This window comes from Crinia signifera, chromosome 4 (genome assembly GCF_055691185.1).
Source record: "Crinia signifera chromosome 4, ASM5569118v1, whole genome shotgun sequence".
Taxonomy (NCBI): domain Eukaryota; kingdom Metazoa; phylum Chordata; class Amphibia; order Anura; family Myobatrachidae; genus Crinia; species Crinia signifera.
This window is the reverse complement of record NC_139220.1, coordinates 256520117-256530026: the sequence shown is the minus strand read 5'-3', so window position 1 is coordinate 256530026 and position 9910 is coordinate 256520117. Positions and strand designations below refer to the sequence as shown.

Genomic DNA, 9910 nt, shown 5'->3' with positions numbered 1-9910 from the left:
GTATCTCTCTCCTATGTGTAACCTTCAGGCAAGTATTTTGGTTATACGGTATCAGGTAGGTAAGTATATCTAAAGTTCGGGTCAGATTTGACTCCTTTTTATTACAGGTCTTCAAAGTTGTTATCAATAGTTGTGGAGTAAATAACATTCATATAATCACAATACAATCAATATCACAAATAAACATCACTGTGATAACGACAGAGTTTTATTATACTGGAACACTTCTTTCTTTCTCACTTCAAAGGTAAAAGGTTATAACAACACTATAATATTCGCATATAATCAAGTTAGTGACAATTACACTTGTCCATATGCCTTAAAGGGTCTATAATTATTACCATCTGTGAAGGCAGATATTTATTAATATTACATTTACTGTCTTCTATGAAGAATTTACAGCTTAACAACAATATAATGTTTAATACCTTCTGTGAAGAATTCATGTTGTAATAACAGTATTACATTATATGTTAACTTTATCTATTACATGTGTAAACATTAAACCTTTTTGGGGTGTTACATATGTATACCTCAATGCCTTCCCTTTTACCCACTGTGTATATACCCCCTATCCCCCATCGTATGTATATCCCAATACCTTCACTACTACTGGGACTGGGAAGGGGAGGAGTTAGGACTAGGAAGGAGAGGAGTTGGGACTCCAAAGGGGAGGAGTCAGGACTGAAGGTGGGAGGGTCAAGATTAAAACGTAAACCGCCCCACCAGAAGAAAAGTGTAGATTGGCCCTGTGACTCATTCCACTCCACACAGCTCCTACCTGTCTCTGCCCCTCGCACTATCTGTAATGTGGAGCAGAGTCACTGCCAGTCAGGGATTAGTTAGTGAAGAAACACTAAAGGACAATTTACAAGAGAATCAAATGTTTTAATAAAAATAAAAAAAAGTTGATTAAATTTAAAATTATTTTTGGGGGGAGGCAGGAAAGGGGGATAGGGTGCAAAATTATGGTGTTACATAGCCCCAATAGGTGATCCTTTGTCTCTGGCTTGCATCTGAAATGACAATAATATGAAAAATACATAAATCAAGATGGCGGTCTTCCACATGTGATTACAGCTTTCTTTTCTTTATCTCTGAATGCATATCGCATATTGGGAAAATTAAAACTTTAGACCTTTTTTTTTTTAATTCCATTTCAGAATTGTACATTTCTCAGATAAACTATGTCTGAAATATAAAGCTGGGTACACACTGGGGGATATATCATTAACGATATGCTGGATTCCGATATCATTAATGATGCATCACAAACTTCAGTCGGTGTGTATGCTCAGTTTCATTAACTACTGTATGTGCACTCGTGTGCATGTTGTTCTCAGACATATTGCTAGTACACACTTGCCGACATACCAGTGATATATCGGCCGTTCATTGACATATAACAAACATGAGCTTGTCTATTTATGATGCTAACTATGCTGCAAATATTGCAAAATATACAGGTAAACTGGTATTTAGAAAAATTTGACTTTTACATTTCCTCCAAATCTTAACCACAGAAAAGCATTGATTATCAGTGGCGTAACAATAGCCCCGCTATTGATACGTGGACCAGCCTGCCTTACCCCTCAAATCTCCTTTCCTACGGTACCGGCACTCCTCCTGGCTCCTGGTAATGCAAATGACTATCACAAAATGGCTGCCCCCAGCAGCCTCCTCTAGCATACTCAAAAATTGGTCTGCTGTTAGGGGGCAGCCATTTTGTGATGGTCATTTTCATTACCAGGAGCCAGGAGAAGCGCCGGGACCGTAGTTATTTTACGGGGGAGGGGGGAGGAGCATTTTGGTAATTGCCACTGTTTATTATTGTACATGGACTGTAAGGTATAATTACTTCTTTAATTTGGTACACTTGGAGCAAATCCATTGGCAAAAGCTTTTTTTGGTCTTTTTCCTGAAAAAGAAAAAAACTTATGTTGTAAATGTGGCAAGCTTTTGCTTCTGCACAATTATGAAAGTCATTTCTACAGAATAACTGCATGTTCACACAAAAGAAAAGATTCTCTGTGTGTACACTACAGTGTAACATATTTGTCTACTCTGCGGGAATAGCCCCATGGAATAGTCCAACCGTAACCTCTCTGTACCATCGTGGCCCTGCCCCCAGTCTCACAATGCCTGTAATATACCGTCCTACTGTAAACACTATTATTCAATAATATAGTACTTTATAATGATATACTTACTCAGTATTGACTACTTTATTCTCAGATGCCCTGTTACATATAGAGAAGAAAAACAGAATGTGAAAATCAGAATCACGTTCTACCTACAAGGTAGCAGTATAACAATATTCTTAGTTATGTTTTGTTACTTGGTGATGTTCAGTTTTGTGGGTGTGGTATATGAGTTAATCACAAAAAGATCAACTTGCACTAGGTTGACAATGGAGAAAGCTCGGCATAAGCAAAAGTTGAACATAAAAAAAGGTTGACAAATGAAAAGGTTGATGCAAGTTTTTCCTGTGTTTTTGGTGTCACTGTCAACACTTGAGTAAGTGAACCCTCCAATTAGTGTAACGCATCCCCTGCACTCGGCAAACTTAGGGCGGGATGTATTAATATACATCGCCGCCCTTCGCCACGCCCCCGCCATGATGCCAGCGCATATGTACTAACATCTCAGCGTGGCTGTCCCCGGCGCCTCCTTCCCCCCTGCAGCCGGAAGGACGTCCGGCTGCCTTGCTAGGGGGAGGAGTGGTTTACCTTCCGGGGTCCAGGAGGACCTGCAAAAAGGTAAGCTGGAGGGAGGGGAAGAGGGGGGTTGGCGAGGCGGTAGGGTTGCGGTGGAGGCAGCGGGCGGCGAAAAGAAGCCCATAGGCTTCTATAGGGTATCGCGACCCACAGGTGGTGATACCCTACTATGCGGTATCGGTGCGGCTGGATTTTAATACATAGGAAAATGCGGTAAAACAGGGGTATAATACATCTCGCCCTTAACCATACCCAAATAAAATCCACATGGATGGGAAAGTAGGAAGATGGTCAAAATTTTTTAATAAAATTCTCCCCAAAAATCAAGTCGATCTTTTCATCTGTCAATCTGTGTGTTAAGTGTTAAAAGATGAGTCTAACTTGAAGCTAGAAGTTAATTAAAATGATAGTGGGGGACACACAATGTTAGGGGAGATGTGGGGTGTATAATGAGTGCAAAGAAGATGTGCATGCTCCCAGGACTGTGGGCATGGCCTCAGAACTAGGGTGTGATCTTGCAACAGAGATCATGGTCTCAAAGGGAATGTTATATTCATATGATGGGGAGAGGGTGATACCTTGGCAAAGCAGAGGGTAACAGGAGTGGGTATGGGGATATAGTGACACAGGGGAGAGGCAGATGGTGAGCCAGTAGGTGATAAGGAGGGGATAGTGGGAGATACAGAGGCTAGTGGAGGGGATGCCAATTAAAGGCAATGGATGACACCAGAGAATGGGTGACCGGGAGAAAGTGGGTGATACCAGGGGAGGCCGCAGAGGGTAATGTATAGAATGATGGGCAGAGGTACTGGGTAACAAGAAGAGGGTGACAGGGAGATGCAGTGGGTGATGGATGGAAGCAAAGGGTACCTGATGTCTCTGTAGGAGTAGAAGGGGCTAAAGGGGGTAAATTAGGTTGAAACAATTTATTGAGCAAGGCCCACATGATGCCCCCCTCACCCCAGATCAGCTACTGGTGACCAGTATTGAGAACATGGCAATATGCATATAAAGGTTTTAACAATTAGCAATAAGTGGAGTGTACGGTATAGTTACTTACGTCCTTGATCTGCGGCAGAGTTTGAACCGAATCCATTGAAAAAAGTTTTTGGGGGTTTTTTTTTCTGCAAAAACCAACAAACAAAACACATATTTATTTATTTATTTGCAGTTTCTTATATAGCGCAGCAGATTCCGTTGCGCTTTACAATAGTAGACAGTGATAAAACAAACTGGGTAACAGACAGACTTGGTGGTTAGAGGGCCCTGCTGCAAGCTTACAATCTATTAGGTATATAGGAGGGAAACACAAGGACAGGCATCAGTAATAGCATAGCAGTCCCAACAAGTTACAAGTACAGAAGGGAAGCTATATAATACATAAGTGCCTCAGAGGGTTATGCGTGTAGAACTTAAATATGATAGGCTTGCCTGAAGAGGTGAGTTTTCAGGGAACGCTTGAAAGTTTGGAGGCTAGCGGAGAGTCTAATTGTGCATGGTTATAAACCAGGGTGGCATGGTTTTGGTTCTGCACTAATATGGAAATTTTTTCTACTTTATTGCAGAAAATTAACTAGGACACTACCATGGGAAATAAAAGTTAGACCATAGTATGGGACGTAAAATGAACAACTGAGGTGTATCTTATGTTCTGTATATATATATATATATATATATATATATATATATATATATATATATATATATGTATACATACACATACATACAGTGTTGTATAAAACAGGGAAACTGTCAGGGACAAATCTACAAACAGTTTAATGTTGGTGACTATAGTATTGTACTCTGTGTGCGTATACATAATTGTGTGTTCATAGACAATGCTGCATAGACAGAGGTAATGTGATTCAATCTTCTCAGAGATTTTGGGATGAGCTGCAAGGGAATGTGATATTAGTACAGACTGTGAGGCGATAGGATGGATGTATAATGATTAATGACTCCTACAGTACCATCTATTATACCACAATAAAGAACTTTACAATATTATACATACTCAGTGTAGACGGGCTCGCCACCAGGTCCATCACCTGAGCTTCCGATGCTATTACACATAGAAAATATCACATTATCCCTATATTTTAGCTGTATAATATAGTTATAACATCTCTTTTCACAATCTCTCCATATATGGAACTAGACACGCCCTTTGGGTGGAGCATGACACGCCCCCTGTGCAAAGTTCTATTACCAACTATAATCTCCCTGAAACCCTTTTTAGCACACAAAAACAAATATATACATGGTGCATCGCACTTTTGGGACAAAAGTTTTCTTCCTGTTAGAAAAATATAAGTTAAAAAAGAAAGTTAAAGGGTTTTCCACCTTTATTTTAGTTTACTTCTATAGCTTTCTGCATCGTATACTACCTTTGTTCTGTACTTTTAAGTAACACAGTGCATCTGGGAAGTATTCACAGCAATTCACTTTTTCCACATTTTATGTTACAGCCTTATTTCAAAATGGAATAAATAATGTTTCCCTGAAAATTCTACCCCATAATGGGTGCCGTATGACCTCCCGACGTCAGAATAGGGTCGGCGACCCCCTAGAGGGAGAATAGAACCTATGGCTAGCCACAGAGCCCGCAGCGTGGCAAGCACAGTGGGCCCACAATGTGGTGAGCGCAGCGAGCCCACAAGGGGATTCTTTGCCTGCTCCGTGGACAGAGTTCTGTCAGTCAGGATTCCGACATCAGTATAATGACCATCGCAATCCTGACCGTCGGACCCCCATACCACACACCCCATATTTTTCTGGAACTGGGAGACTAGTCAGGAAAGAGGGAAAGATGAATGAAGCAATGTAGAGAGACACCCCTAAAGAAAACCTGCTCTGGAGCACTCTTGACCACAGACTGGGGTGACAGTTCATCTATCAGCAGAACTACAACCCTAAGCACAAAGCTAAGATATGTGGCATCAGGACAAAACTGTTGAGTGGCCAAGCCATATCCCAGAACATCTCTGGAGAGATCAGAAAATGGCTGTGCACCGACGCTTCCCATCCAACCTGATGGCACTTGAGGATGTGGCGAAACTGCCCAAAGATAAGGGTGCCAAGTTGTAACATCATATTCAAGAATAGGAGGGTGTAATTGCTGCCAGAGGGTGCATAAAAAAAATATTGCGCAAAGGCTGCGAATACTTCTGTACATGTGTTTTCTTCATTTTTTATTTTTAATAAATTAGCAAAACTCTCCCAAAAACTTGTCTTCACGTTATGACTACGAGTGAAAAAAATAAATTTTTATTCCATTTTGGAAAAAGGCTTTAACATAACAAAATGTGGAAAAAGTAAAGCTCCTTAAGAAATGTAAGAACTTCTAGGCCATATTCAATTGATATATTAGCGACGAGATCTAGAGCGAAGGGAGATTGTGTGGCGATATTAAATTGCTATTTTTTCATGCTGATCGCGCTCAATATGGTTGGGTTTAGCTGTGCATAGCGGTTAAACCCAAACTAATGAATGCAAGTCGAAAGGTCCCTATTGAGTGGTCAAATGAGTGCCTTTTGCGAATTTCCGCTCTCCTCCTTGGAGGGGGGAGGTATGAGCTGAAATGCCAGCTCTGGGCCTATGTCATACTTGTCTACTCTCCTGAAAGGGTGCCCCTCCCAGCCCCTTGGGGCAACCCCCCCCCCAACCCCCATGGGGACCAGTTTGGCATAGTGTAATGAGGCAAGGCCATGACAACATGATCTCACAAACAGCCAGTAATCACTGAATATATGCTGGGTGCTAAGCCTGCTCTAAGAAAATGCTTTGAAAGCTAGTCTGCTACCTTGTGATTGCATCTGTGTGAGAGAAAGAGATGTAGTTTCACTTGCTGCCAACAGATGGCAGTTTCCGAGACACACAGATACTAGACATATATGTATATATGCTAGGATTTCTATATATACATAGTCTGTATATATAGAATATAGTATATACAAGATTGATCTGTTAGATAGAGTGATAAAAATGGATGGTACTTACTGGAAACTGCTCATTTTCAGAAAATTGTCAAGACTGTAAAAATTAAATGTTAAAAACAAATTATTAAAAGGGTTTTCAACCTTCCGTTTGCCTTAAGCCAGGTATGTCCAAACTATGGCCCTCCAGTTGATGTGAAACTACAAGAACCATCATGCCTTGCCACAGTTTGCAATTAGGGAAAGATCGCAGAGGATAACTACTTCATCTGAAGCGACATAGATTTACCGGCCTGGGCATGTAACATGAATCATAGACACTGGCATAGGGTGTTGTGCTTTTAAGCGGAGGAACGCTGTGTGAGGGGAATAATGATTTGATTGGCTGATGGAAAATCAGGGGAGTGATCATACATCTAATATATGCCTATTTCTAGTAGGTTCTCTCGCTTTTCAGTCAGATTCGTTTAGAGGAGATAAGTGCAGTCTCTCAGACTCATATTCATCAGCTTTATCTGTACCTTATCCTTTTCTCTCCCAGGGGGCGAGATTTACTAAGCTTGAGAAGTGATAAAATCGAGACAACCAGCCAATCAGCTACTACCTGACATTTTTCAAACACAGTCTGTGAGATCACATGTAGGAGGTGATTGGCTGGCTGTTTATCACTCTGCATCTGATCACTTTTCAAGCCCCCCCCCTCTAGCAGTAGGCTATAATGGTACAGGCCTTCATCCCAGTCAGGTTGCATCCCCATGTTGTGGGGATGTAACCTGACTACTTACTACAGTCAGGCTTATAGTGGCCAGTACAGTGTCAGGGCTCAGCAAGCTCAGGTAGAGCTGCAGTGGATGGACTGTTATGGGTAGGTGTAGAGTGTAGGAGGGGCTAACACCATTTTACCTCCCCCTCCATCAGTGGGCTATAAAGGTACAGGCCTCCATCCCAGTCAGGATTTCATCCCCCTGTTGTTTCCTATTAGGCTATTGTGCCAGAAGCCCTGCTGTCACTGCCTCACCTTACTACAGTCAGGATTATAGTGGCCAGTACAGTGTCAGGGCTCTGCTAGCTCAGGTAGAGCTGCAGGGGATGGGTTGTTATGGGTATAGATAGAGCGTAGGAGGCATCCTTTTAGCTCCCTGGCTGCTTTGGCTGTTCAAGTATAAAGTGATTCTTATATGTCCCCTGCTGGGAGCATGTGTGGGGATGGATGTTGCAGGACACACTTTAAGGACACACATGCCCTGTCTGTTGCCTATGTATAATGGTGGCAGCCATTTTGCGTGTGGACTACTAGTTTGTCCATCAATTCTTTATGAATCAGTGGGGTCACTTTGGTCCTGCAGTTATGCTATTAAACAGCAAAACTCCTTGATTATACAGATAGCCTTCATTATTATCGCTATTATATTATTAATAGTAGCAGGTTCTGTTAATGCATTCTTGGTTAGTTCATAGGCTGCCATGGGGTACGCATATGCGATTAGAGGCCCTGCAGCGCAGTTCCCTCATTAGTTTTCTAAGCACAGCACTCCAAATCTAATTCCTATATATATATATATATATATATATATATATATATATATATATATATGTAATAACCATAGGTATATGTTATAACTGATAGAAGGGGTTAAAAGCATTACCCCATTGTTCTTCCCTTTTATTTAATAAAACGTGGACTCCTCCATCTATGGTGTGGACCAGAGAGACTGTTAAGGGGCTGAACTAAGAAAGGAGTTGGGGAAGTTGGACTCGTGGGCACTCTGCTTGTGTCACTAATGTCCCTGCAATAAAGTTTTTGGTCTCATGGACAGTACTGAGGCAGTTGGCCACAAGGAAGAAAATGTAAAGGCTACAGCCGTTGCTGGCTGTGGCGCAGTTTACCTCAGGAAAGTTGTGGAGCAGAGCTACGCAGCAGGACGGAGAACGGATAGCGATGCTGGGACACGGAGCTTACTTACCGGCAGCTCAGTGTGACGGCAGGACCTCTCCTCCCTGGCAGCATCATCCGGCAGCTGGTTTCGAGGGAGTCCCGCAGCGTCATATCGGAGGCGGGTTGTAGCGTCACTGAAGAGGCGGTCCGCGGTGTCCCGGAGGCGGGGAAGTGGGCGTCTGAAGAGGCGGAAACCAGCCGGGCCCTGCTACACGGAGGCAGACGGAGAAAGGGAGGTGTGGTGAGTGAATGACACACGACACCCTACACGCCCATAGAGAGAGGAGCAAAGGTGAAATTAGCGCAGCAGCACTGACATTGTGTATCATAGGTTAGACCTGCTGTGCAATATATTGGATTTGTACTCTGCCCAGGCAAAGTGAATCCCCGGAAAACGCTGGACACTGTAAATAGTTAATACAAGTATAGGGCCAGCATACTGCTACTACTGTTGACAGGGAGAGAACAGCTGGAAGCTGTTGCCAGGGTAACCCAGGCCAATCCCCACCCAGTCTACTGGTAATTATCAGCGGGCACAGCCTAGTCTACAGCAGTGATATTCTAATACTACGACCATTTGCCCCCATCCCGCCTATCATCTGAAGGCGATAATTAATCTTCATTTATTGTCAGAGGATTCAGCGCTGTTTTGATACAAGTCTGTTTAGCACGCTGCAGAAATCTCATATTATACTCAAGAGGGAGCCAGACTGACACAGTGTATCTTCTGCAGTCAGGGCTTGATCAGAGCAGGGACAGGCTTGCAGTGAAAAGGCTAAACCCGGTCTACTCTGTAGGTCCAGGGGACGCCTCACGGGCCACAAGTGGAAGGATAGCATTGGGCCAGGGCTAAACCCGACTTTGGACGAGTCAGGGGACGCCCTCTGCAGGATCTAACTAGCCTAACGCAGGATTGAGGGACAGCTATTCAGTGACATTTGGAAAAGTCCAGGATACATACCTCAACCCCCCAGCATAATCATCATCTAGCGGTTGCCTAGCAACCCCAGCATAAGGGCCCAGCAACAGTCCTAGAGCTCATTGCCGCTGTCACACTTAGCAAACAGAAGTTACATAACGACGGTAGTAAATCGTAGTCGGTGCACCGTGAAGGCTAGCAAATTCAACATATCTATATACAACTTTACTTTGTCTTAGAACTGAGCTAAGGAGGAATTGGACTACACCAGGGACTTATATTAATAGTTAGTACTTGGAGCGCTCCTTTACAGTAATTTTAGAGTGTAAGTCAGAATTGTAACTTGTAATTGTGTTTGCCTTTTAGAAATGTTATAGTTACCTGTGTTGAAGGGTTTTAGTAG

At 42.7% G+C, this 9910-nt stretch overlaps 1 long non-coding RNA gene across 1 annotated transcript; it reads right to left on the bottom strand.

Annotated features, from left to right (window-relative positions):
- Window positions 1-204: 204 nt before the first annotated feature.
- LOC146072566 (uncharacterized) lies at window positions 205-3847 on the bottom strand. The gene is made up of 4 exons (XR_014473188.1): window positions 3778-3847; window positions 2211-2240; window positions 1859-1918; window positions 205-1016 (listed from the first exon to the last, which is right to left on the bottom strand). It is a non-coding gene; the product is annotated as an uncharacterized LOC146072566 (long non-coding RNA).
- Window positions 3848-9910: the final 6063 nt, after the last annotated feature.